A 27799-nucleotide genomic window follows, 5' to 3' on the forward strand; every position below is an offset into this window, starting at 1 on the left:
CTTCTCCAAGCTTGGCACCCAGGCCGCGGGCGTGCCGGCTTAGTGCGGCGCCTTCATCGTCATGCGAAGGTCGGGGGCCGACAATCCCTTCCCCTCCATCTCGCTGATAAAGTTGGTGAAGATGTGGCAGAGATCCTACTTCTACGTCAGGAACATCGCCACGAGGGGCGACTGGGTCACCTGCCGGCTTTCGAAGCCGGCTCGCCGACTGGGAGACTGCCCAACTGGTCGTATCGGGCCAGGTCGCTGACGCCTGCGGGAGCCGGCGCCGTCGCGCGACTCCGAGTGCTGACGCAGTCGGAGGGCCTGACTGGTCCAGACCTGCTGGCCGCCTTCGTGGCGCGCCGAGTTCTTCCGCTCCAAGGCCGCCCCCACATGATATGCCAGATGAGCGGGCACCGCGACCCGAGTCGGATGTGCACCATGGACATGCCTCACGAGGAGGTGGCCTTCATGGTGAACTACCTCTCGGACAGCAAGTTCCTGGAGGACTGGCGGCTCGGCAAGGAGCCGTACTCCCGCGCCAGCCCCTGGAGAAGGCGGAGGCCGACAGGGCGGAGGCCTCCGCCAAGAAAAGATTGGCGGAGGCCGAAGCCGCCGCCGTGATGAAGCGGCAGGCTGAGGAAGCCGCACGCCGCCAATCGGCGGTGTTCGTCACCCCATTGAACTCTGCACCGCCGCCTCCAGAGTTCACGGGGCCGACTGGAGAAGCCGGCGGGGAGAACCCCGTCCAGGAGAGGGAAGTCGGAGACCCCTCTACTCCAGACGCGAACGTTCCGCCTCCGCCTCCGCCGCCGTCTGAAGGCACGCAAGGCGAGCAGCCAGCGGACCCTCTGGTGCCGCCGACCGAAGACGAGGCCGTGGCGAGGCTACTCCTCCAAGTCGGCTTGCCAACGCGCCGTCGTCTGGAGAAGGCGACTTCGGCACCCCGCCCCCTGGAAGCTGGCACCGCCAGCTCGGCGACCCCAGACGCCGAAGCGACGAGCGCCGCACCTATTGTGTGGGTGCGAGGAGGCGGCACAGGGCCGCTGAACCGGGCGCTCCTGGATGTCCAGGCGAAGCTCCGTGCTGAGGGCAACGCTCTCCAGAGTTGCACCAAGGCGTTCCTAGCGTCGCGGGCAGTCGTCCGGGTATGTTTTTTTTCCTTTGGTCTTTGTTTTCTTGTTCCTCTCTATGGGGGGGCGCCAGCGCACCCACTAGGTGTAGTCCCCGAGTTTCGGGCTGGCTACTGAGTAGGCGGCCCGGAACTCCAGTTGATGAACTTCTGGGTACTAACTTTGTCTGAAATGCTTGTCGCAGGATTACCACAACCTCCGCGTCATTGCCTTCAACCGTAACATTGAAGAGCTGGGCAAGCGGACCGCCGACTTGGCGGAGAGCCGGAGTAAGTCCTTTTTTCTTCTCTGCGGGGGCGCGCTAGCGCACCCGCGGGCTGTAGTCCCCGAGATTCGGGCCTGACTGCTGAGCAGTCGGGCCGGATCTCCCCGGTGACCTACTTTATCGATGACTGTTATCTTTCTTCCTTTTCTTCAGGAGCCAACGCTACTCTTCAACAGCAGCTGAGCGAAGCCAACTCCGCCTTGCGCGCCAAAGGGGAGGAGTGCAGTAGGCTTGCCATAGAGCGCGATCTGCTGGCCAATCAGTTGGCAGAGCAGAGGGAGCTGCTTGCGAAGACGCAGAAGGAGGCGGAGGAAGCGGAAACCGCCCTCCTAGCCGAGTTCGCGAGCGAGTGCTCCTCCTGGACTGACAAGGAGGCGCCGCTGGCTTCCGGCTTCGATGAAATTGAAGACATCGTTGATGGTGAGTCTCCTTATTTATCTCTGAGCTGCCGATTATAAATCATGCCGATTCCTGGCTTTTGACTTGCTTCTTTGTTTCTTCCGTCTTGGCAGACTTCTTTCCTGGGCATTCGCAGGCCGCCGTCCAAGAAATCGAGGCTGACCGTGAAGGTCGGAGGGCAGAAGGCGCAGAGATTGCCGCCGACGCCCCCCGAACTTTTGACGAGCACATCCTGAGCATCGAGGCCCGCCTTCGGCCAGCTTACCGGATGCTGCGCCGGCTTCAGCGTGTTGGTGCCCAGGCGGTTGCCTCCCTGTGGCCGGACATGCAGGCTCCGCGCACCCCCAGCCTGACGGTTAGATGGCTAGAGGTCGCGGCTGGCCGTCTTGAGGCCTGGAAGGGCTCTTCGGCCCGAGCTGGAGCGCGCTGGGCCTTGGAGTTCGTCAAGGCGTGGTATCCGGGGCTGGATCTAGACCGGTTGGCCACGCTTCGGTCGGAGGCCCAGCCGGAGCGGGCGGCTGCGGAAGATGCCCTCGTCAAGCGTGCTGCGGCGATCGCCGAGTACACCGACACCAGCATCTTCATCCCCGAGCGGTCTGAAGACGGCGAGGAGGTACCGCCGGAGTGGTTTGGGATGAACCCAGACTATGGCGAAGACTCGGCGGAGGTGATTGGCTCCAGCGTCGAGGAGGAGGACGAGGCGGAGGATGGAGGTGAGGCGGAGGCACCAGAAGACGGAGCAGACGGCCAGCCTCAGCCCGACCGCGCCTCCAGCAACGAGCCGCGTGCGACCGAGTCAACTGCTGCCGGAGGTGATCAAGCCGAGACTAGCTAGCCGGCTGCCCCGATGCCTGACGCTGGCGCCTCCTCCGACCCTCCGAATCCGTCTGCTACCTCCTAAGCTGCCGCTGTATCTTTTATTTTATCTGCTTTAGTAGTCTTTGAAGAACTTGTTAATTGGCACAATTCCACCCGCGGGGTGTATTTTGAGCTTCTGCTCGAAGATTCGGCCAAGGGCCTATGTTATGTACATATATTTATCCGAGTTCTACCTTTTCTTGCTCATTGCTCTTTTGGCTTTTTTCCTTTCCCGCTTTCTCTTAGTTGCCTACCTTGCTAATCGGACAGCCGCTTTGCAGACTGTCGCTGGATCAAGTGCTTGGCTACTTTGGGAAAGCAAGTACTTAGCCGTTTTTAAAGAGTTTTTGAGCAAGTTGGATAGGAAGCGGCAATCCGAAAAAAGGCTGGAAAACGTCTTGAGCTATGTTTTATGCTTTGCGTCCTTAACCATTTTTCATGCGAACACCCATTCTAGCTTACCTCTGCCCACCGTACAGTCGCTTTGCGAGTTGCGGCTTCTGACAGAAGACGGTTTAGGTGTTACACACTACTTGCCCGGCCGCAGGAAGCATTTCATAGTGCAAGGCGGCAAGTCCCCGGGCCGACTTGTCGAGCCCGGTGCCAAGCGGCATGACAAAGAGTAACATACTTGTAGGCATAATTTTTATCATACAGACAAAAGAGGGCAGTCCCCGAGCTCATCTCAAGGGGCCCGAAGTCTTGGTACTTTAATACAAAACGTAGCGTGGTACATACTGCATCAACTATAAAATCTTCGGAGGAGATTTGCATTCCATGGACGCTCTGCCTCCTTGCCGGAGTCGTCCCTCTTGCGTGCTCGGGGCTTCTAAGCGTCAATCAGGTAGTAGGAATCATTTCCCAGTACTTTGCTGATGATGAAAGGGCCTTCCCAAGGTGCCGACAGCTTGTGCTGGCCGGCTGTTCGCTGGATCAGCCGGAGCACAAGGTCGCCTTCTTGGAAAGATCTTGGCCTGACCTTCCTCTTATGGTATCGGCGCAGGCTCTGCTGGTAGATGCTGGACCGGTTGAGTGCCAACAACCGGCCCCCTTTTAGCAGATCGACGTCGTCTTCTCGTGCTTCTTCTGCTTCTTCCTCGGTGTACATGGTGACTCGTGGGGAGTCGAACTCTATGTCCGTTGGGATGAAGGCTTCGACGCCGTAGACGAGGAAGAAGGGCGTGAAGCCGGTTGACTTGTTTGGAGTCGTGCGCAGACTCCAGAGGACGGCAGCTCGTCGAGCCAGCAGCCAGCCGAGCGCTCCAGAGGCTCGATTAGCCGAGGCTTGATGCCGGACAGGATGAGGCCGTTTGCTCGCTCCACTTGGCCGTTTGACTGCGGATGGGCGACGGACGCTAGGTCCAGTCGGATGCCCTGTGTTGCGCAGAAACAGGCCAAGGCGCCTTTGGCAAAATTTATGCCGTTGTCGGTGATGATGTTGTGTGGTATGCCGTACCGAATTGTGATATCGGTGAGGAAAGTCACGGCAGTCGGACCGTTCAGTTTCTGAATTGGCTTCGCTTCTATCCACTTGGTGAACTTGTCCACTTCGACAAGTAGGTGAGTTAAACCACCTCGTGCTGTCTTGAATGGTCCCACCATGTCTAGACCCCAAACTGCGAAAGGCCAGGCAAATGGGGATGGTCTTGAGCGCAGAAGCCGGCTGGTGCGGCTTGGAGCTGAACTTTTGGCATCCTTTGCATTTTTGGACCAACTCCTTGGCCTCTTCCAAGGCAGTCGGCCAGAAGAAACCGTGCCGAAAGGCTTTGGCGACGAGTGCTCTTGAAGCCGCATGGTGGCCGCATTCGCCTTGATGGATGTCTTTGAGAATTGTCTGGGCTTTCTCTGGCTCTACGCAGCGCTGGTAGACACCAGTGACGCTGCGTCTGACCAGCTCTCTGTTGACTATGGTACAGGCTGCCGCCCGGCGTTGTACTTGCCGAGCTGAGGTATCATCAGTTGGTAGCTCTTTGTTCACCAGGAATTTGAGGATGGGCTGGGCCCATGAGGGTGCTTCTATTTCTTCGACTACTAGAACTGCGACTTGGACGAGGGCGACTGGGCTCGGGGGCGGCGGGTTGGAGTCAACAACTGCTTGCTGGGTTAATGAGGTCCTCAGGCCGATTGGGGCGGCCCCTGGGTCGAGTTCTGGAGTCTTCGAGTCCTCCACCGCAGTCCCCGGGCCGGGTTCTGCAGTCCCTGGGCTGGCCTCGACTGTGGCGGCTCCGGAGTCATCTGCCGAGATCCTCGTGCCACCTGTCGGGGCTCTGGAGTCGGATCCGACGTCTTCGGGAGGAGCCGGTACGAAGATGGAGTTTGATTCTGGTGAAGGCTTGACGGACGGCTTGAGGAGGCGTTGAAGGGCGACGCCAGATGGTATTGCTTGGCGGGTAGAGCCGATTCGTGCCAAGGCATCTGCTTGGTCGTTGTCGTTTCTTGGCACATGGAGAAACTCGCACCCCTCGAAATACCCACTGAGTTGTTGCACGAGGAAATGGTAACTCGCCATGTTTGCATCTTTCGCGTCCTAGTCGCCAGATGACTGCTAGACCACTAAGTCTGAGTCGCCATAACACAAGATCCGGCGGATGCCTAGTTCTTTGGCAAGCCGGAGCCCGTGAATGAGTGCCTCGTAATCAGCGACGTTGTTGGAGGCGGCAAAATGGATTTTCAGTGCATATTTGAGCTTGTCGCCTTTAGGGGAAGTGAGGACGACGCTGGCTCCCAAGCCGGTGCGCATCTTGGAGCCGTCGAAATGCATCCGCCAATGGGTGGAGTCGGGCGCTGGAGGCAGGTACTGGGTCTCAGCCCAGTCGACGAGAAAGTCGGCCAGTGCTTGTGACTTGATGGCGGTGCGGGGCTGGTAGTAGATGGTGTAGGGAGCCAGCTCTATGGCCCACTTGGCCACTCGGCCGGAAGCATCTCGGCTGCCAATGATCTCGGCGAGCGGGGCCATGCAGACCACCGTGATTGGATACTCTTGAAAGTAAGGCTTCAATTTCTTGGTATTAAAGTGTACGCCATAGAACATCTTCTGGTAGTGGGGATAGTTCTGCTTGGAGGTCGACAGTACCTCGCTCAGGTAATATACCGGTCTCTGCATAGGTAGCGCCTTGCCTTCCTCCTTGCGTTCCACTACAATGACCGTGCTGACTACCCGGCTGGTGGCGGCGATGTACAGGAGCATAGGTTCCTTGGGAGTCGGAGCCGCCAGGACGGGTGGAGTAGTCAGCATCTTCTTCAATTGGAGAAAAGCTTCGTCCGCCTTGTGGTTCCACTCGAAAAAAGTGGTCTTCTTCATGAGTTGGTATAAGGGGAGAGCTTTCTCGCCCAGCCGACTGATGAATCGGCTGATGGACGCCAAGCAGCCGGTGAACTTTTGCACATCCAGCAGTCGGCCGGGTACCTCAATTCTCTCAATGGCCTTGATTTTTACTGGGTTGCATTCTTTGCCGCGTTCAGAGACCAGGAAGCCAAGGAGCTGGTCGGCTGGTACCCCAAAGACACACTTCTCGGGATTGAGCTTGATCTGGAATCGGCGCAGGTTTTCAAAGGTCTCCTTGAGGTCTTCCAACAGTGTTCCACACTTTTCCGTCTTCACCACCACGTCGTCCACGTAGACGTGGGCATTCCTGCCGAGCTGCTTGAGGATACACTTCTGCATGCAACGCTGAAAGGTGGCGCCGGCATTCCTCAAGCCGAACGTCATGGTGAGGTAGCAGAATGCTCCAAACGGCGTGATGAAGGCGGTCTTCAATCTGTCAGCCGGGTTCAGCTTGATCTGGTGATATCCTGAGTATGCATCCAAGAAACTCAACAGCTCGCATCCGGCTGTGGAGTCTATCACCTGATCGATTCTTGGTAGAGCAAATGGGTCCTTGGGGCATGCCTTGTTGAGGCTCGTGTAGTCAATACACATTCGCCACTGCTTGTTCTTCTTTAGTACGAGGACCGGATTTGCCAGCCACTCCGTAAAGAAAACTTCCATAATGAAGTCGGCTGCTAGGAATCGGGCTATCTCTTCTCCAACCACTCTTCTCTTCTCTTCTGATAGGCGGCGCAGGAGCTGCCTGACCAGCTTTGCATCAGATCGGACATGTAACTTGTGCTCGGCGAATTCCGTTGGCACACCTGGCATGTCTTTGGGGGACCATGCGAAGATGTCCCGATTCTCACGGAGGAAATCGACGAGCTCGCCTTCCTATTTACTGTCGAGGTTTGCACCTACGACGGCGTACCTCTCTGCGTGCTCCGGATCCAAGGGTATCTTCTTTGTCTCTTTGGCCGGCTTGAACGAACCCTCAGCCTCCGACTCTTTTGGGTTGGGTGATACCTCAGGCTGCTTGCCGGCCATCGCCACAACTCGCTCGAGGAGCCGCTTCTCGGCCGCAATCACCAGGGACTCGGCCAGCCGACTGCTCTCAGCCGCGCAAGCAGACGACTTCCGGTAGTCGCCAGCCACAGTCAGAATTCCCCTGGAACTGGGCGTCTTCATCTTGAGGTAAGCGTAGTGGGGGACCGCCATGAACTTGGCCAAGGCGGGTCGGCCAAGTAGCACATGGTATGGGCTCTCAAGGTCCACCACCTCAAACCAAACAGACTCTCTTCGGAAGTGATCTTTGTCCCCAAAGAGGACGTCCATCAGGATCTTGCTGATCGGCGAGCAGGAAAGCCCAGGTACAATGCCGTGGAACACTGTCCAGCTGTTTTGAAGCTGTCTTTGCTTGATTCCTAACTTCTCCATGGTGTCCTTGTACAGGATATGGATGCTGCTGCCTCCGTCTATTAGGACTCGCGAGAAACGCGCAGCTCATCTATCCGTGGCCAAGGTGGCATCCAAGACCAAGGCATAGGAGCTCGGACTTGGCATCACCTCTGGGTGGTCAGCCCTGCTCCAGCTGATGGGCTTTTCAGACTAGTGCATGAACTCTGGCGTTTCCGACGCTACTGCATTCACCTCTTATCGCTGCAGCCGCCTGCTGCGTCGATCATCAGCCATACTGGTAAACACCATGTAGGCTCCGTGTTCTTCAGGGTATTCGTCTTGCACTGCGCCGACTGGCCTGGCAGCCGGCTGCTGGGGCGGAGGCGGAGGTTGCCGCCCAGCCGGCGGGGGAGGCAGGAGGCCGTCTCCCTTGGTAATCCTGGTGAGCCAGTGGCACTTCCGGGTGGTGTGATTCGATGGCTTCGTGCTGCTGTGGAATTTGCAAGGTCCATCCAGGGTCTGCTCGTAGGAGAAGGCCGGCAACCAGTTTGTCTTGCCGCCTTTCTGTCGCTTGAGCGGGGGCTGCCCATCCGGGTGCTGGGCTTCAACGGTCGCGATCTGCCGGCTGCTGGAAGCCGGCTGCGGGGCCTTGCGCTTGTGGTCGCCCTACGGTTGTCGTCGGCTGGCGTCTCCCGCCAGAGTCCTTGGAGCTTGAGGGGCCACTTTGCCAGTTATGCTGACTTGAATTTCCGCCTTCATGGAGGAGTCGGCCGTGGCGTACTTGTCCGCTATGATCAGTAGCTCATCGAGGGTTTCTGGATCGTCACAGAGGAGCTTGTGCTTGAGGAGGGTGCCTTCTCGGCACCCGGCTGTGAAGTACTCGATGGCCTGCACCTCGTGCACGCCCTCGCAGGAGTTCCAGAGCTCAGCCCAACGCGTGAGGTAGTTGCGAGTCGACTCGTCAGGACCTTGCACGCACAAGGAGAGCTGTCGAGGCTTGGGGGGATGGTTGTACGTGCTGGTGAAGTTGCGGACGAACGCTTCGATGAAGTCAACCCAGCTATTGATGCTGCGGGGCCTCAGGCTGTTCAGCCATGTCCGGGCCGTGCCCTGAAGCATGAGCGAAACGTATTTTACGGCAACACGTTTGTTGCCGTTTGCTATGCTAACAACCGTGGAGTTGTCGACCAGCCAGTCTTCCGGCTTCATGGAGCCCGTGTACTTGGGCGTGTCTCTTGGGAGCGTGAACCCTCTGGGAAAGGGCTCGTCCCGAATGCGGGGCCCGAAACAAGGCGGACCCAGCTCATCTTCTTCTTCCAGCGCCAGGGACCGGTGAAGTCGGTCGATCCGGTGGCGGGCGTCATTCTCTCCAACTCCCTCTCGGCGGCCAAAGCGGTCACCAAGAGTCGGATGGTCAACAGGCGGCGGGGAGACTCGCCTCTCCTTACGGGGAGGAGGAGGCGGACAGTCGTCCCGTCGTTCCACTGCTCTCGGGCGGCCGTCTCGGTCGCGCTCTATGGTAATGCGAGTCTGACTGTGGCTGACAGCCGGCTCCTTGTCCCTTCTTCCTCGGGCGCCGCCAGTCGGTGTCCGAGACGTTGCGCCTTGATCTCGGTGCGGGTCGTCGTTTAGCCGCTACGACGCCTCCGTGCGGCAGCCGGCCTCGTTCTGCGTGGCGGCCGCGTCGAGGAGCCGCTGGACTCGCTCCATCATGAGGCGGCGTTCTTCGCCCTCGAAATTGTCCAGCTCATCCACCGCTGCCTGGGCGGCTCGGATGTTCTCCGGTGGTGTAGCGTACACGGGGCGGCTAGCCCCAAACAGGCTGGCGAAGGCTACGCCGCGCTGCTGGACCGCGCCAAGGCGGCAGGGCCCTGCCGGGGCCGGCGAGCCGCCAACGGCGCGATCCATCTCCCGCTGGTAAGCTTCTGACAAGCGTCTCATGCTGGCCAGCTTCTTCGCGCCTTCAACGAGCTGAAGGCGGCGCGCTTCTAACATCTCTGCGTCAGCGTCTTCCGGAATGGGCGCAGTTAGGTCTTGTAGCGCCGCGCCGAGCGAGTCGTGCGCTCCTCCGCCAAGGGACTCGTCATGGATGATGACTAGCACCTCGGGGATAGTGCTTCCGTTGCTCTCCGCGCGAGGGAGAGGTTCGTCGTAGACCACCACATTGGTGGGGAACGCGTCGAGCGACGCGGTGTCGGAGTCGACCAGCATCGGGTCGGTGGAGCCTACGGACTCCAAGTCTACAGCGGGCTCACCGGGAACGTGGAGTTGATCGAGGAGGCCTGCGAGGAGGTTCTCGGGGCCACCCGTGCCTGCGTCGGACACAGGTTCGTCGGAGAGGCGGACCTCGCCGACAAGTTCGACCAAGGAGCTGGATGCGCAGGCGATCTCAACGCCGCGCAACGTGTCGATGCAAACTTCGTCTGGCGTGCCTAGCTGGCTGCGCTCGCCAGGGAGGAAAAGGGTTCCCGTCCAGAACAGATCTCCGGACGGTGGTGCACCAGGCCCCACGGTGGGCGCCAAATGTCGGGGGTTTTGTGCGACATATGCCAAAGGATGGCTTATCATGGTGGGGGCGAGTAGAACGTCGCCGGTTCCTGGAAACGGGATGAGGTGAAGACATGCACGCCGGCGAATCTTACCCAGCTTCAGGGCTCTCCGGGGAGATAATACCCCTACTGCTGCTTTGCGGGGTCTCCGCATGATCACTATGGCCAAGTGTTTACACGGTTGCTCCTTGAGCTGTTTCTTAGAGGTAGGAGAGGGCAAGGCTAGCTCTCTCCTTCTATCTGATATGGTCTAGAGCTACTGGGTTCCAACCCTTTGCATGGGTGCCCTGGGGGGTTTATATAGGCCTAACCCCCAGGGGTACAATGGTAATCCGACTGGGCGCGGGCCCAGCCGTCAGTGCCTCTGGCCTCCGACTTCTCCGCCGACTGCTGGGGCCCGCTGACTGGTGGGCCCCGCCGACTGGTCTGGTACAGAGCCGACAGGACGCGTCCGCCGCGGGCGGGTCTTGCCGGCTACTGATTACTGTAGCCGCGCTTCTGATGACGCGAGCTTGGTCATGGGGTCATGGCAACAGTCCCGCCGCCTGGCGGGCGATCACTATTGCCACTCCCCATCACATCTTGATTAATGGTGCGTGGGGCCCAGGGGAGGTCTCGGCCGACTCCCCGGGGCCGACTCCTGACGGATCCGACTGGCGGTCCTCTCGCCGTCTCCTAGGGTCTCACTGACTGGTGGGACCTGCTGCCTCCGGGCCGTACGGACAAGCTGTCGTGGGCGCAGGTGTCGGATTTCGGGTTCCGGCAGACCCTTGAGGTTCGAACACTGGGGTGCACGCGAAGATTTCGCCTCCTACCTACCTGCACCCCTCCGTCATGCTAGGATCTAAACTATGGGAAGAACAACACAAGAGACATAGGGTTTATACTGGTTCGGGCCACTGATGTGGTGTAATACCCTACTCCAATGTGTGTTGTGGTGGATTGCCTCTTGGGCTGATGATGATGAACAATACAAGGAAGAACAGCCTCGCGAGGGTCTGTTCTTGGCCGGGGCGATGAACTGCGGGGAGGAGTTCAGTCGCCTTTCTCTTTCTCTCTAACCGACCGAACCCCCTTCTATGTGGGTGGCTAATCCTATTTATAGAGGCCCTGGTCCTCTTCCCAAATATCGAGCGGGAAGGGAGCCAACAATGGCGGGCTAATTTGAAGGGGGACAACAAGTATCAGCTATCCTGACAAAAGTAGTCTTTGCCTGCGCATAGCTCTGGTGATGACGCCGTCTTGGGCTCCACGGTGACCTCCATCTCGTAGTCCTCCTGGTCTTGGTCTCGTTGCACCGAAATGGCAACCTTTGCCTGATGCCTCGGTACTCCATGGCTGCGCTTGATCCCTTTGCACTAAATGGGAAAGGAGGATGCTGCGCGGCTGGCACCCGCCTGGGGCCCTGAGTCGTCATGGCTTGCGTCACGGGCACCTCACGAGGTACTCCGCCTTGATCTCTCCACCTCCTTGTGAGCCAGCCTGACAAGGCCGTGCCTGAGGAAGCTCTGCGTCGTCCGCCCCGCGAGGCTTGGCCCCTCACGAGGGTCTTGGGTTTGTGTTGGTGAAGACGGGCCGTGCTGGGGCCCCCTTTTGAGCCACGCCGTAGGCCGCAGGCAGGCAAGTCTGGGGACCCCCATTCCCAGAACATCGACAGTAGTCCGCGGGCCCAAGGCGCGCCTGGACTTGGCCGTGCAGGGAGGCGGAAGGGCAAGAGAGAAGCACCACAGGCCCTAACAGCCTGCGGCCTTGGGCGCCGCGTGGCGGTTGATTGGACGTGGGCGGCACAGTTCCCCCACACCCTCCTTATTTTGCGCCATGCTAGGCGGACCCGCAGTCGTACACAGCCGTTCCCTTTTCTGTTGCTCGAGTGCCCTCTGTCCTTCCTCCGCTCGAACTCCGGATTTTGTTTTCAACCTGATCTCGAACCTCCCTCCCCCCCTTCCCATCGCCATGGCTCCGACGAAGAAGGGGAGAGGGAAGAAACCTGTGTCTCCGCCTTGCCCGCCGCCGTCGGCGGCCCCCGCCGTGGGCTTGGAAAAGGTCAGCTTGGCTCTGGCCACCATCTTCAATGAATGCGGGAGGACGACGGCCTGGCCCGCATCCCGCTTCTCCATCGACAGGACAGCCACTGAGGTCCCGTATCTTGCCGACGCCCTGTGGGCGGGTCTGGTTCCTCCATTTTCTGACTTCTTCAACGCCGTGCTTTCCCACTATGAGATCCACATGATGCATCTAGGTCCTGAATCCATCACCCTCCTTTCGGTCTTCACCTTTGTTTGCGAAGCTATGGTGGGCATCCCTCCTTCGGTTGCCTTGCTGCGCCACTTCTTCTCGTTGTGTCTTGTCGACCCTACCCACTGCTGGGCTTGCGTGAGCTTCGTTGCCGCGCCTGAGACGGCGGCCTCTGGGATTGACTTCAAGCTCCCCCTGCCCGCAGTTGGGTTCCGCGAGCGGTGGATGTATGTGGACGCAGGGGTGCCCAGCCCCCTGCTATTGGAGCCGACCTCACCTGCCGCCCCCAATTCGGGCTTGGGCCAGGAGACGCTTGAGAGCTCCCGGCTCGTCTTCGTCTGGTGCCGCTTCGCGCTCTTGAGGTCGCTTGGCGTGACAGCGCCCAAGGTGGTGAAGGAGTTCCTGCTATGCCGCGTTGCTCCTCTTCAACGCCACTCGCGCCAGATGTGGGCCTTCCGTGGGCGCGAGGATCATATGAGGCTCCAGGAAGAGGACCTGACTCCTGAGGTGCTGAGGACGGCGCTCTTGACCCTGGCTGGGGACCCCAACCCCGGCAGCGTCCGGCAGGGAGGGGCCTTGCTGTACCTCTGCCAGAGCAGGGGCGACTTTGTGAAGCAGATTCCTGTCTTTGATGAGTGGGGGCCGCACCCCGCCGGCCTTCAGGGGCCTCGCGAGAACCCAGTGGTGGTGACTGCCCTTCCAGTCGGCCAAGGCGACTCATCCTCGAGTGGCGGAGCAGGGAGGCACGAGGCGCCAGAGGCCGAGGGGGCTCCCGGCGCGGTGACAACGCCGGGCGAGGCTCATGAGGAAGCAACTCTTGGGGACCGTGCCGCTGAGGCTGAGGGTGATGAGCAACTGCCCTCAGTGCCTGCGACTGGGGCCCCTGAGGCTCCAGCTGCTTTCTTGGGGAGGCGATTGGCAGCGCACATCAGGCAGGCGCCCCTGCCGCAGATCGCCTTGACGCTCCTTCTTCGTCGAAGGTTGATCCATGCGCCCAACTCTTGGGCCGGTTCCGCGTGGACTTTGGGGCTCTCCGGAAGAGAAGGGAGGCCCTGGGCAACGATTACCCTTGTCGCCTGCTGAAGCGCAGAAAGTACTTCGCCACTAATGAGTAAGCCTTCTCCTCTCCCAGCTCCCGATCCTTCCGTTGCTCTTACTGACTCTTGCTCCGCAGGCCCCTTCCAGCCGAGCATGCGGAGACGGCTGAGGAGCCGTCTCCTTTGGCTTCGCCCCCTCTACCGTCCTCAAGCGCTCCGTGCAGCAGAGCCCTTGTGGTGAGGGCGATTGAAGAGGCGAACCATCCCGAGGCGTATCGTGGCCCCGCGCACCTCGCAATCCTCCTTCGTGGGCCTTCTCGTGGCATAGCCAGCCTGCCATGGGCTTCTCGCCTGGTCGTGAACTGCGATTGGCTGAGGCGCTTCCTGCGCTCTTCTCCTGAGGACGGGCTGGCCCCAGGCCGGGCTTTTGACGCGGCGTGCCCGGCCGTCGCGAGGGTGCCAGCCCCCAGCCCAGAGGGGGAGTGCTGACTCGTGGTCCCCGGCGCTTACTTGGGGCGGATGATGGTGTGGAAGACGTGCTCGAGCGCGCTCGAGAGCGTCGCGCTCTCCGCCAAGGATTCCTTCGAAGGGCGACTGACGCAGTGAGCCTGCTTGGTGAGGAGCTTGCTGATGAAGACGCGCGCCTTGAGGCTGAGGGCCTGTGCCTGGTTGCAGAGAGGCGCGAGCTGGAGGGCGCCATCGCCCTTGCCCGCCGTCAGCATGATCTTGATGAAGCAGAGGCCAAGGCGTCGTTGGTGGCCTCTCGGGAGGCCCGATCTTTGGGCGCTGAGGAGGCTCGGGAAGCTGACCGGCGGCGAACGGCGGTGGAGGAGCGGGCTCGGGAGCTCCTGGCCTGGTGCCACTCGCTGGAGGAGCAGGTGGAGCTGAGCGAGGCAGCCCTTGCGTTGATGAAGGTGGCCTCCGGCGACTCAGCAAAACTCCAAAAGCATGAGGAGGCGCTGACGCTGGAAGCCGCCAAACGTACCCGTGAGTACGAGCGTCTGGAGACGAGGGAGCGCTTGGTGACGCAGGCAGAGGATGATGTTGCCACACAGGAAGTCCGCGTCCTGGAGGAGGTCGGACGTCGAGTGGTGATGGCGCGCTTGAACCTTGAGCACGAGTTCGAAGAGAAGCTGGGGCTGATCCGGGCTCAAGCTGAAGGCAGGACTGCCGCCTTGAGGGCCAAGCTGGAGGAGGCGGCGCGGCGGGTCGATGCTTCCCGGGCCGCCCTTGAGGTGGCGCGAGGTAAGTTAACCACCTCCCAGGCTGAGGTGCTCCTTCTTCGCCTGCGGGTGGAGGAGGCTGAGGCCGTCGCGCGCCAGAATGCGGACGAGATACGTCAGCGGTGGATCTTGGAGCATGAGCACGGCCCCATGCTCACCACTCTCCGGGAGAGAGCCAACGCGGCCTTGGGCAATATCTGTGAGGAGGCCGTCGGCGAGCCGCACGCAGTCAACTACGCGGGCAATCTTCAGTTCTTCACTGATGTGGTGACGCATCTGGAGGCACGGTTGACCAGGGCTGACAGGTTGGTGGAGGAGAGGAGCCGCACCCTGCTCAGGCGCGCCTTTTCCCGCGTCTTCAGTCACCTCCGGAACATGGATCCCCATTTTGATTTTGACGTCGTCATCGCCCCAGTCCCCCAGGCCGTCCGAGGCGAGCTGGCGCACTGGGTGGAAGACAATGTGGACGCTCTTATCAGGGCCTTCGCCTCAGACGACGACGACGTGATCGTGGCGGCTGACGAGGGCGGTGTGATGGACGGCTCTGACGGCGTTGGCGGCAACGCGAACAGCGATGGCGAGTTCAGCGACGCCAGCAACGGCTCTGGTGGTGCTCCTGAGGACGCATTGGGGGATTTGTCCTACTGATTTTCCATCGTTCCTGCTTCCCTACCCTGCATGAATAGAACTCAGGTTTTGGCCAGATAGTTGTGAGAGCATTTTGGAGGGGGAGCCCCTCATGTAAAACTTGCGTTTATCGTGTCAGTAGAAGCTACATTGCCCATGCGCCCGCGCCAAGTGGTTGGCTTAAGCGACGCGCTGGTCGGCTGGTTTACCTTTGTCCTGTGCTGGCCTTGGGGCGGCCTGCAGGAGGCTGTGGTGCCCTAAGTGTTTCCTGATTGAATCCGTAGGATCTGCAGTAAAACGCCCTCCTGAGAGGACGCGGCGGCGGCAGTCTGGGCTGCGCACAAGCTAGGCCTGACCCGGCTCGCGAGGGGCTCACGAGGGGAGGCAGCTGAGGTGAAGTGGTAACCGAAACGCGAGAAATTGCTGGAACGAGACTAAGCACCCCTTCCCCGAACACACGCAAATCTCAAATTCGAATCCAACTTGAAACCAGCGGGGGAAAGCGACAACCAAAGGGAAGAGCAATGAAAGCAAACAAAAGGCCGCTTCCGGCACCTAGTCTAGTCTTGGACGTCTTCTCACCAGCGCGGAGCTAAGTGCTGCCACTGGGCGTGGGAGGGAGCCCCAGGGCTTGAGGCCGGCACCCCTGAGACTCCGGGGCGTGTACAGCCCCACTCATTATTACGTGAGAGTGTCACAGGGCGGCGAGCTTCACAGGCACTGGGCCTTCTTCACAGGTACTGGCCTTGCTTCATATCGCCAGATGAGGGCCCCGCCTTGCGCCACACTCTAGTGCCATCAGCAACGACCGGAAACCAGGACGCCGCCCGATTGGGTAGAGCGGTCGCCAGCGGTTCCCCCAACGACCATGGGTCCTCCGCCAGGGGCAGGCCCTGAGGCACCTCCCCAGCAGAGGCCCTACCTCCTGAGAACACCTTGCTCCGAACGCCGCGGTGGTGATGTCGGATCTCGGCCCCTCTCCTGCAGTCCCCTACACCCTCCTCCCGAGGGGTAGGAGACTGTGGGAGCGAGGAAGCTGCTCGCTGCGGCGACCTACACCTCCTGCGATCCATGGTTAGCATATACATAGTCCTGAAGAATTAGTGGGACCGTCCCGGGGCTCCTGGAAAGGCTCAGCTTCTAGTGCCTCGTCCCCCCAGCTTAGGCTGAGGAACGAGCCTTGTCCGTTCTCGTGAGGGTGTCCTTGGTCCATCATGAGGGGCACGTATTCTTCTGGCGCCGTCATCCCGAAGGCCACGCCGTAGTGCTCCGCGTGCCACGCGGTCCTGCCTGACGCGCCCACCGTGGGGTGGAAGCGCGGCCGCCCACTAGGGCCGCGGTTGCGTTGAGTCCTTCTTCGCGGACCGGGGGCGGGGGCAGCGCCGACGCCGGTCCGGCGCTGACAGCTTCGCCGGCGTCGGAGTAGCCTTGGAGCCCGCGGGCGCGCGCGGAGCCCCCGCGCGGGCCGCCCTGGGCTTGAGATGGGAGCTGGGTGGAGAAGGGGTGAGCCCCCGAGGCGGCGAAGCCCAGGAGCTCTGCCACTCGCTCCAGCAGCACGTCGTGGCCGCCCTCCAGCAGTCTGCACTGCAGCAGCTCTTGGGCCACCGTGAGCGCGGCCCTCGAGTTCGCCTACTTCCTGCGAGTGTACGACATCGTGGTCGCGGCATGATTGGAGGCCCTTGCTGCCGACTGCGCCTGCCGCGGCGTGAGAGCTGTCGAAGCCTGTCCGCGTCGCCCGCGGCCTGCAGCGCCCTGCGGACCGCGAGCTGCCTGGGGCACGGGGTCGCCCGAGGCGAGCGGCTCTGCGCGGGCGGGCCACGCCGCCCATGGATCTGGGTTGCCCGCCTGGTCGCCGGACATGGCGACGACGACGCGATGGAGCACGAAGCGGTAGAAGGTGGACTCCGGCGCACCCCTACCTGGCGCGCCAAATGTCGGATTTCGGGTTTCGGCAGACCCTTGAGGTTCGAACACTAGGGTGCGCGCGAAGATTTCGCCTCCTAGCTACCTGCACCCCTCCGTCACGCTAGGATCTAAACTATGGGAAGAACAACACAAGAGACACAGGATTTATACTGGTTTGGGCCACCGATGTGGTGTAATACCCTACTCCAGTGTGTGGTGTGGTGGATTGCCTCTTGGGCTGATGATGATGAACAATACAAGGAAGAACAGCCTCGTGAGGGTCTGTTCTTGGCTGGGGCGATGAACTGCTGGGAGGAGTTCAGTCGCCTTTCTCTTTCTCTCTCTCTCTAACCGACCGAACCCCTGCTATGTGGGTGGCTGGTCCTATTTATAGAGGCCCTGGTCCTCTTCCCAAATATCGAGCGGGAAGGGAGCCAACAATGGCGGGCTAATTTGAAGGGGGACAGCAAGTATCAGCTATCCTGACAAAAGTAGTCTTCGCCTGCGCAAAGCTCTGGTGATGACGCCGTCTTGGGCTCCACGGTGACCTCCATCTCGTAGTCCTCCTGGTCTTGGTCTCGTTGCACCGAAATGGCAACCTTTGCCTGATGCCTCGGTACTCCGCGGCTGCGCTTGCTCCCTTTGCACTAAAGAGGAAAGGAGGACGCTGCGCGGCTGGCACCCACCTGGCGCCCTGTGTCGTCATGGCTTGCGTCACGGGCACCTCACGAGGTACCCCGCCTTGATCTCTCCGCCTCCTCGTGAGCCAGCCTGACGAGGCCGTGCCTGAGGAAGCTCTGCGTCATCCGCCCCGCGAGGCTTGGCCCCTCGCGAGGGTCTTGGGTTTGTGTTGGTGAAGACGGGCCATGCTGGGGCCCCCTTTTGAGCCACGCCGCAGGCCGCAGGCAGGCAAGTCTGGGGACCCCCGTTCGCAGAACGCCGACAGCAGGATTCGATCCTGTGGTGCTGATGTCAGGGCCGGCAGGGCAACAGTGCCACGCCGCACGGAGATCTTCCCGGGTACGGCGTGCTGTGGCCATGCCTGCCCTTGGTAAGGGGCAGGAGTGGGCTTCACTGTAGCCACGCCCCTGCCCCGTCCCCTTCGATGAGGTCATGGGGTTTGTTGGAGTTGCGGGCCGACTCCCCGAAGCCGACTTCTCTGGAAGTCGCCAATCAGGAGTCGGCTTATCCTGAAGCTGTCCCTGGGACTCGGCCGTGAGCGGGCAGTCAGCCGTCTTGCCATTGACTCCTCAGAAGGCGGCTCTTTGTCCTGGGGTCTTGAGGCGCAGCCCGCCCCGATGTCTTGATAGGTTCTAGGGCTCGGGTCGGCCTACCCGTGGCCCATTACTCCGACAAGTGATGCATAATACCCTACTCCTACTGGTTCCTGTTTAGCTAGTGTTCTTGGACTAGTTACAAGGCGTGCATGGTCCAAAAATCCGAATCCTCTCTCAGTACGCCGCGGGCCTCCTTTTATAGTAAAAGGGGCTGCCATAGTGGCACACGGGAGGTGGAAAGCTATACAATAGTTGAGTCTATCTCTTGGCACCGTAGGACAAACGCATTTAATGTGCTGCCGACATGCCCTTCTTGCTTTATCGGGGACGGCAAGGAAGCTCGTCCCAGATGTCGCCGCTTCGCCTGGCTTCAACGCGCGTCCAAACTGACGAGGCGTGTAGCGCCACGCAGGCTGACTGCTGAGTTGGTGCGGTGGCAGAGTCTTCACGAAGATCTCCATGCCACCACGTAGGTGCTTGCCGAGTCGGCCTAGAGGCCGCACATCGCCACACAGGTGCCTGCCTAGCTGGTGGGCTGGCAGCTGCATGGGAACAACGGTGGAGTCTTGGGAGATGCGGGTCTGGCTGCAGCCGCACGGATGTTTTTGGCAAGAGTCTTGCCGAGGCCCCGACAAGGGTCTTGCCGCAGCATCGTGGTCGTCCCTGGCAAGGGTCTTGCCGGGGGTCTCGTGGGTATCCTTGGAAAGGATCTTGCCGAGGATCATCGTCTTCTGGTCATCATCTAGTCTTGTGTGCTTCTGGTGTCCAAAATAATTTGCATGCCACAATGGGGGTGCCTCCCGAGCCTCGGTTCCAAAGTGGTTGATGGTGTTGGAACTCTTGGGCTCAAGGGGGGCGACTCTGCTGGTGTTGGGCAAGTTGCCCCAGCAAGGTTCTTGCCGGGGCTGTGGAGGTCGCCCCGGCAAGGGCCTTGCCGGGGGAGTTCACCTCGCCCTTCTGCTCTTCGTGTTTCTGGCTTGCCGTTGCTCTGGTTGTCTTGCGGCTTTGCTTCCTGCCTCTGCCGCACTAGGTTTGGCCGCAGGCGCGACTCTAACTGCCAGCGCACAGGTAAAGGGGTACAAAATAGGACCCCTCCTTTTATGCACCGACATACATCCTGAAAATTGGCCCATCCCTTGAATGAGACGTTAACAGGCCAAAACCACATCGGGCCGATATTGAGCCCAAATATATAGCGGGCTGTTAACGGGCTCGAACTGACGATGTGCTGCAATGGTGTCAAATCGTTAACGGGCCACTGACGGGTCGAATTGGCATATCTCATATGGGCCGTGGGCTTAAATGGACCTGACACAAGTAGGCCTTATATTGGCCGGCTTGCTAATTTTTACTGGGCCGGCCTTTTTCACCGGAATGGGCCACTGTTGGGCCATGACATGTGTCGACCTATCATAGGCGCCTCCTGTCCAATGAGTGATGACATCTGTCCCAACGGTGAGCCAACACGTGTTTCCTCCGGCCAATGAGAATTTTACACGTGGAAAATCCCCATTGGTCCGGGCTGTTAACGGGTTATCGGATCAGAAACCAGACCCTATAGTTTAACGGCGACCCGTTACGGTGGATGCCATGGGTCGGTTACCCTTTTCGAAAGCACTTCCGTGACGCGCAATTTATTGTCATGGAAGTGGACACTTCCGTGATGATAATTTTGGTAATGTCATGGAACACTTCTACGACAGCACATGTATGACTATCTTGATTCTGTCATAAAATCGTCATGGATGTACATGCATGACAGAAAACATGACCTACTGTGACAAACACGTATCATCACGGAAGTGCATTTTTTTGTAGTGAAAGGCAAATTGAAGTTGGATCTGGAGAGTTATGCCGCCCTCACTACTAGTGACATCCATATGGGTTATCCAGACCGCCTTCCATACTAGCCGTGAAATGGAGGCTGGCTTGGTAAACCTGATGAAGGAACATTATGAGGTATGTTCCTAACCCCTTTCCATATATATTCATATAGCTACCAATTATAGAGGATAGGAAAAGGTTGAGTATGCTATAGAATTCATAATAAGCCTCAAACTGCAACCTTTCAAGGCTGGCTTATTTGATCAAGATGAGCCGGGTCTTTCATATATTAATGTTTGAATGAACCTTATACAGGTTTTCACTCATGACCTCATAGTCAAGATGAACCAGATTGATAATTAACTCTTAAGATTCAAGCATGTAGCCCCCAAATGTTGGCTTAACTTAACAAGCTGAGCCGGGACTAATAGTCACTGTACCTGTCAATCTTCCCAAGCCAGATTGAAGAGAAAAAACTATCAGCTGCCCGAGCCGGAGCCATCATCGCTCATGGCCGAGCCAAAGCCTAGCAATCGGAGCTTGACCCGGAGGAGATAGCCACCGGGTGTCCAGAATTCAAATATGATCAGTCATCAATTGAAGAGAAGGACTTCAACCGCTACGTCCGGGAGATGCGGCTTGTGGCCTATAAGCTTGTGGAAGAATTAAACATGAACAACTGCATGACGGCTTATGATAGCAACAATCAGAAGATTAAGCCTCCGTCCCATGACGTTGTCAATCTCATTCCTCCTCGGCATAAGCATATCTTTGCTCCTGGCGTTGATTATTCTATTATACTCAATGACGAAGCTACATTTGAGGCCTTGACCGGCATCGACTGGATGTCGCCTGACCTCCAGATGGCCGAAGAATAAGAGCCTGCGCAGGATGACCCGGAGTCATCAACTCACCAGGAAGGAATCCAATGATGAACCAAACGGCTCTCAAGCCGGGGTATAAGAGTTCTCTTTCAGTAAACCCTTTGCTTTACCATTGTGGATGCTACCTCTTGAGCACTCCGTTGGTTTTCCCCTAAGAGGAAGGGATGATGCAACAAAATAGTGTAAATATTTCCCTCAGTTTTTGAGAACCAAGGTATCAATCCAGTAGGAGGCTATGCGCAAGTCCCTCGTACCTGTACAAAACAAATAAATCCTCGCAACCAAAGCAAATAGGGGTTGTTAATCCTACTCGGACACTTACAAGAGTGAGATCTGATAGATATGATAAGATCATATTTTTGGTATTTTTATGATAAAGATGCAAAGTAAAATAAAAGCAAAGAAAAAGAAAAAGGAAATAACTAAGTATTGGTAGATTAATATGATGAAGATAGACATAGGGCCATAGGTTTCACTAGTGGCTTATCTCGAGAGCATAAGTATTCTATGGTGGGTGAACAAATTACTGTTGATCAATTGACATAAATGAGCATAGTTATGAGAATATCTAGGTATGATCATGTATGTCGGCATCACGTCCGAGACAAGTAGACCGAATCCTGCCTACATCTACTACTATTACTCCACTCATCGACCGCTATCCAGCATGCATCTAGAGTATTAATTTAATGAAAACAGAGTAACGCCTTAAGCAAGATGACATGATGTAGAGGGATAAACTTGTGACGCCCCGAGATCGATGCGCCAGGTGCCTCCCAGTTGTTCGCCATCGTTGCCTTCTCATTCGCTTGCATGTTGCATCTTGTCATGTCATCATCCGCATTGCATCATCATGTTTTCAAAACTTGCATCCGTCCCGGTCTCCCCGTTCTCTCTGTTGTCCGTTCTGAGCCCAACTACACTCGCACGCGCCCGCGGCATGTCCGAAATATTATTTTTATAAGTGCCCGGGAAATGTTCTCGGAATGGGATGAAAGTTGGCATGCGGTGTTGTTTTGTTGTTAGTAGGTCGTCTGCCAAGTTTCATCGCATTCGGAGCTCGTTTGATAGCTCAACCGTTAAACTATAGCGGCATTTATAGCCGGTCAAACGTCAGACGTTTTCGGTCTCCGGAAACAGTCGCCGGGTCTCTCTCTCTTCTCTTCTCTCAACCCAAGGATTTTGGCACAGTCCACTACCACTCACCGCTAGGCCCCGAAACCCCTCCTTGCATAGTGCATCGACCCCCCCTCACGTGCGCGTCCGAAAGTTATCCCAAACCCGACCTGGGCAGTTGTCACTGTTGGACTCAGAACATCCCCAAACACCTACAAAACGTCTCCGTTTTTCTTTTTGGACGCCCTAACTATTTTATTCGCGACCATCCGATTGCGATTGTAGGGATGTGATAGCCTCTACCCTAAATCCCTTTGCAATATAAATAGTGGGCAATCCTAAAACCTAGGGATCTGTCCCATCCATCTTGTGTCCGTGGCTGCCACCCACTCGAAATCTCTCGGGATCCATCCCCAATTCCTTTGTTCCATCAATCTATCCAGCCAGAGCTCTCCACTCCTCCCCTCGATCCCACCAAGCTGCTGCCAGAGGCCCTGCCTCGTGCACCCGCGCAAGGAGACGAGCCCTCTCCTGCAGCCCGAGCTCCTTCGTCCACGCCCTTGACGCCTCCGACCTCCTCGCAACCCCGCTGCCCCGACGAAGCTCGCCGCCGGCAACCACTCCTAGCAGGGCTCGTCGCCTCTCCTCCCTTTCTTCTCTTTCCGTCCCTGCATCTCTCTCTTTCTCTCAGCTTTTCTCTCTGCCTCACAGGAACCAGGAGCTCCACGCCATGGCTGATCCCCTCGCCGAGCTCCTCAAGTCCGTCCCGCCGGAGTCCCTCGTCACCGGGAATCGCCTCCCTAACCTTCGGACTGGCCGGATCTGCCGCGCCCGTGTGGACCTTGACCCTTGCCTAGACCCGCCGCCTGCAGGCCTCATCTCGGCCGGGTCCGCTGCTGCCGCTATTTCCCTGTCGAACGAGCAAGCACGAACCCCAGCGCCAAGTCCACCGTCATGCCCTGCGCGTTGACCATGCCCCTGCATCATCCCTGTGCCTGGGCCATGAGGGCGCCGAGGCCCAGCAACATCTTCTCGTCACCAGAACCGGCCGAGCCGCTTCTCCACTTTCGGCCCAATGGCCCGGTGTGAGCATAGCCCAGCCCCTCCGGTATTTTGTGCATGTGCGTCTGATAGTTATGTTGCGCCTATTGCTTTACTGGGCCTCTCCTTAGATTCAGCCCAGTATAGTTTTTTTCCTGTTCTGCGAATTTGTCTTTTTATCTAGTGAGCGACTGTTTTACAGAAAAGCCCATGTTCTTCATGCATTTAATAACTTCACAACCGCGCATCGGATTAAATCAAACTTTATATGTAAAATGTCTAGAATTTTGTATAGTTTAATAATATATAACTTTCATCCATGTTTAGAATGTTTAAAATGTTGTTTGCATATATTTTTGCCTAATGACTTGTTAAAATGATTTATTTCATAACTTAATAACCGTAGCTCCAAACCTAACAAACTTTATATGTAAATGGGGTGGAAAAAATGCCTAGTTTAACATGGTGCACTCATCTTGTATGTTTAAGAACTCTAAAATTGGGTTTAGGGAAGAACATCACCAAATCTAAAATATGCATATGGGAATTTACCGGAATTGTTGTTCGTTGTTTCCGACCTCATTTAAACTTGCCTAGATAGGTAGTTTTGTTTTGCTTCACCCCTTGCCATGCTAAAAAACACGAATATTGTTGAGTACATAAACGAGATCGAACTAAATAACTTGTTGTGGTGTTTCATCAATATGCAACTCGTTGCATATTGATCTCCACTTAATTTGTAGAATTGCTTGTGCACTTTGCCATGCCATGCCTCATTAATCCGGACATGCATCATACTAGGTTGTGCATCATGTCATGCTTATGTGATGATTGTTTACTATGTTGTTTGCTTTCTTCCCGGTGTACTTCTTCTCGGTAATCCGGTAACATTGTGTTGTGAGGATCTGTTGGCTACGTCCGTTTGTCTTCTTCATGGACTCGTTCTTCTTCCTTGTGGGATCTCAGGCAAGATGACCATACCCTCGAAATCACTTCTATCTTTGCTTGCTAGTTGCTCGCTCTTTTGCTATGCCTATACTATGATACCTACCACTTGCTTATCACGCCTCCCATATTGCCATGTCAAACCTCTAACCCACCTTGTCCTAGCAAACCATTGTTTGGCTATGTTACCGCTTTGCTCAGCCCCTCTTATAGCATTGCTAGTTGCAGGTGGAGATGAAGTTTGTTCCTTGTTGGAACATGTTTATTGTTGGGATATCACAATATCTCTTATTTAATTAATGCATCTATATACCTGGTAAAGGGTGGAAGGCTCGGCCTTATGCCTGGTGTTTTGTTACACTCTTGCCGCCCTAGTTTCCGTCATACCGGTGTTATGTTCCTTGATTTTGCATTCCTTACACGGTTGGGTTATAATGGGAACCCCTTGACAGTTCGCCTTGAATAAAACTCCTCCAGCAAAGCCCAACCTTGGTTTTACCATTTGCACTAACAACCTATCACCTTCTCTTGGGTTCTGCAGACTCAAGGGTCATCTTTATTTTAACCCCCCGGGCCAGTGCTTCTCTAAGTGTTGGTCTGAAATGGGCAGCCTGCGGGGCCACCTCGGGGAAACTTGAGGGTTGGTTTTACTCGTAGCTTTACCTATCCGGTGTTTCCCTGAGAACGAGATATGTGCAGCTCCTATCAGGATGTCGGCGCATCGGGCGGCTTTGCTGGTCTTGTTTTACCTTTGTTGAAATGTCTTGTAACCGGGATTCCGAGCCTGACCGGGTCTTCCTGGGAGAAGGAATATCCTTCGTTGACCGTGAGAGCTTGTGATGGGCTAAGTTGGGACACCCCTACAGGGTTTTGAACTTTCGAAAGCCGTGCCTGCGGTTATGGGCAGATGGGAATTTGTTAATGTCCGGTTGTAGAAAAATTGACACTTAACTTAATTAAAATGCATCAACCGCGTGTGTAGCCATGATGGTCTCTTTCCAGCGGAGTTCGGGAAGTGAAAACGGTGTTGGAGTTATGCTTGAACGTAAGTGGTTTCAGGATCACTTCTTGATCATTTCTAGTTTGCGACCATGCTTTTCCATTCTCTTCTCACTCTCATTTGCGTAAGTTAGCCACCATATATGCTAGTGCTTGTTGCAGCTCCACCTCATACCTTTTCCCTACCCATAAGCTTAGATAGTCTTGATCGCGAGGGTGTGAGATTGCTGAGTCCCCGTGACTCACAGATTACTTCCAAAACCAGTTGCAGGTGCCGATGATACCGTGCAGGTGACGCAACCAAGCTCAAGGAGGAGCTCGATGCAGATCTTGTTTGTTGTGTTGTTTCGTTTCCAGTTGATCAGTAGTGGAGCCCAGTCGGGGCGATCGAGGATCTTTTGCATTAGGGGTAGTCTCCTTTTATTTTGGTTCCGTAGTCGGACCTTGTATGTATCTGGTTGATGTAATGCTATATTTATGTATTGTGTGAAGTGGCGATTGTAAGCCAACTTTGTACCTCTTTCTTATTCAGTACATGGGATGTGTAAAGATTACCCCTCTTGTGACATGCCTACAATGCGGTTACGCCTCTAAGTCGTGCTCCGACACGTGGGAGATATAGCCGCATCGTGGGTGTTACAAGTTGGTAATCAGAGCCTTCCCTGACTTAGGAGCCCCCTACTTGATCGAATCGCTGGCGTTGTTGAGTCTAGAAAAATGTTTTGAGTCTTATAGGATTATATATATCGGAGAGTAGGATTCTTTTTACTCCTCAGTCCCTTCGTCGCTCTGGTGAGGCATCCTGACGTAGAGTTTTGACTCTTCTCTTCTCAAATTTCACTAAAAAAATTTAGGATCACGCGGGTATCTTGGAATCGTTCCGATGGTTTTGTGACGAGAACATTGTTCTTGGTGCCTCCTGACATTTAGGGGTGTGGCAGTGTCCCAGGGAGTTGAGCTCCGTGGTGTTGTCATCACAATTTTATCGTTGCAGTTCTGGAATACCTGAGTTTCGCCGACATCGAAAATCTCTTTTATGCAGTTGTTGGTGAGATAACCTCAACGCCACCCAATACTGGGGCGGGAGTTTGGGAGTATTGCCATAACTCGTATAAAGGATGCTTTTCAAAGGTTGAGGTAAATGATTTCTGAAGGTTTCTTGGTTATCTGTTGAAGGATGGATACAGCTGGATGTAGGATTTGCTAGTTTTGGGTGATATATTATGCTTCCCCTGTATCCCCAACACCTGTTTGCACAACCAGAAAGTTTCGGGAGTTTATAAGTGGGAATTCAAGTAGCTCCTAGGATATCTTTCCGACAGATGTATGATATGAAATTGGGGTTCGATGTCTAGTGGTCCGCCTATCCACGGTTGGTTTTACAGTGGTCTCATTGTGTCTTAAAGAGTCCTTGGCTATGCTAACTCGGGGACGCTTCGTATGTCATGTGCACTGCCTTGTACATGATGGTGATGTACGACCGAGCCCGTGTGGGCCCCACCATGAAAACTTCGGACGAAATCTCTATCATATGTTTGTTTCGGCTTATTCTGCAAGACAATCCTTTGTTTTTCTTTTCAGTTGTGGTATTCGAGTTGCTTCGAAGTCAAATGTTGATTCCATACCTTGCCTAAGTTGTGTTACCATATTTCTATGTGAATACTAATCCTTCTTGATCATCAAGGTTGTCATGTCAATTCTTTCCAACTGGCATGTTTCTCGTCAAGTGGATCCGATCATTTTCAACATCCACAAGATCAACTCAAAGTCTTCTCAACGTTATTTGTTTTATTCGTCCCAAGTTGTCTTTGTTTTCCCGCCCCCACGTTTGTTTCTTCAAGGACTCGGATTTCTTTATCAAGTATCCATCTTATGTATGTGAATCCTCTTTACTCCTCTCTTTCAATGTTCTTATCCGGTGATTCTCAGGAAGATTCTAACGGAGCTTCAAGTTCATCATTCTTTGTTTCTTTTATCTTCTCCGGTGGATTCAATTCAAACTTTTGGTGTTTTTCATATCCCTTTCCTCGTTTCAAATGTTTTTCCCATGCCGGTGAACCTCTTAATCATCCATTTCTCGCTATTCAATTGTTCCGGAGTGCTGAAGATATCTCGAAGATTCGTGTTTCCACTCTGCATTCATTCTAGCTCTTTCGAGGATGTTGTCTCATTCAAGTCATTTAGTTCAACCGGTGCAATCTCTCTTTCAAGCAATCGTTCAACGGTGTATCTTTTAAGTGGGCCTTAACCCACAGGTCTTTTCTAGGATCTTACCTGACTCTTATAATTTTCCCGGAGTTTTTCTCAAATTCTTTTCGAAGTTTGACATAAGAATGAATCATCATCAGTCAAATGTCTTTCCCCAAGATCTTTCAAATTCTTTTCATCGTTGGCTCAACCTTTCTATTCGTCATCCCGGAGTATCTCAACAATTCATGGGGGTGTTTCTCGTCGTCATTCTAGGATTTGAAGACCGGAGGAGATTTTTCTCTCTCAATCTTATCCATTCTCTCGAAGATTCGTGATTATATCTGGATGCCATCTTCTCATAATTGTTTTTGATTGTGAGAATTCTTTTCACCCATCCGGAGCATTTCAGGAGTCTTTTCAGTTTGATTCTCCGAAGGACATCAATTCAGGTTTATTCATTCTCATCTTTCAACTATTGTTCTCCAAATCTTACCGGTGCATCATGCAAGTATCCTCTAATCAGCTCATGATCTCTTCGTTTCACTTGTATCTAAATTCTCTCAAGCTTCTTCGTTCATTTGCTCATCCTTCCCGCTGAATTATGC

The sequence above is a fragment of the Triticum urartu genome, chromosome 3 (genome assembly GCF_003073215.2).
Source record: "Triticum urartu cultivar G1812 chromosome 3, Tu2.1, whole genome shotgun sequence".
NCBI classification, from domain to species: Eukaryota; Viridiplantae; Streptophyta; class Magnoliopsida; order Poales; family Poaceae; genus Triticum; species Triticum urartu.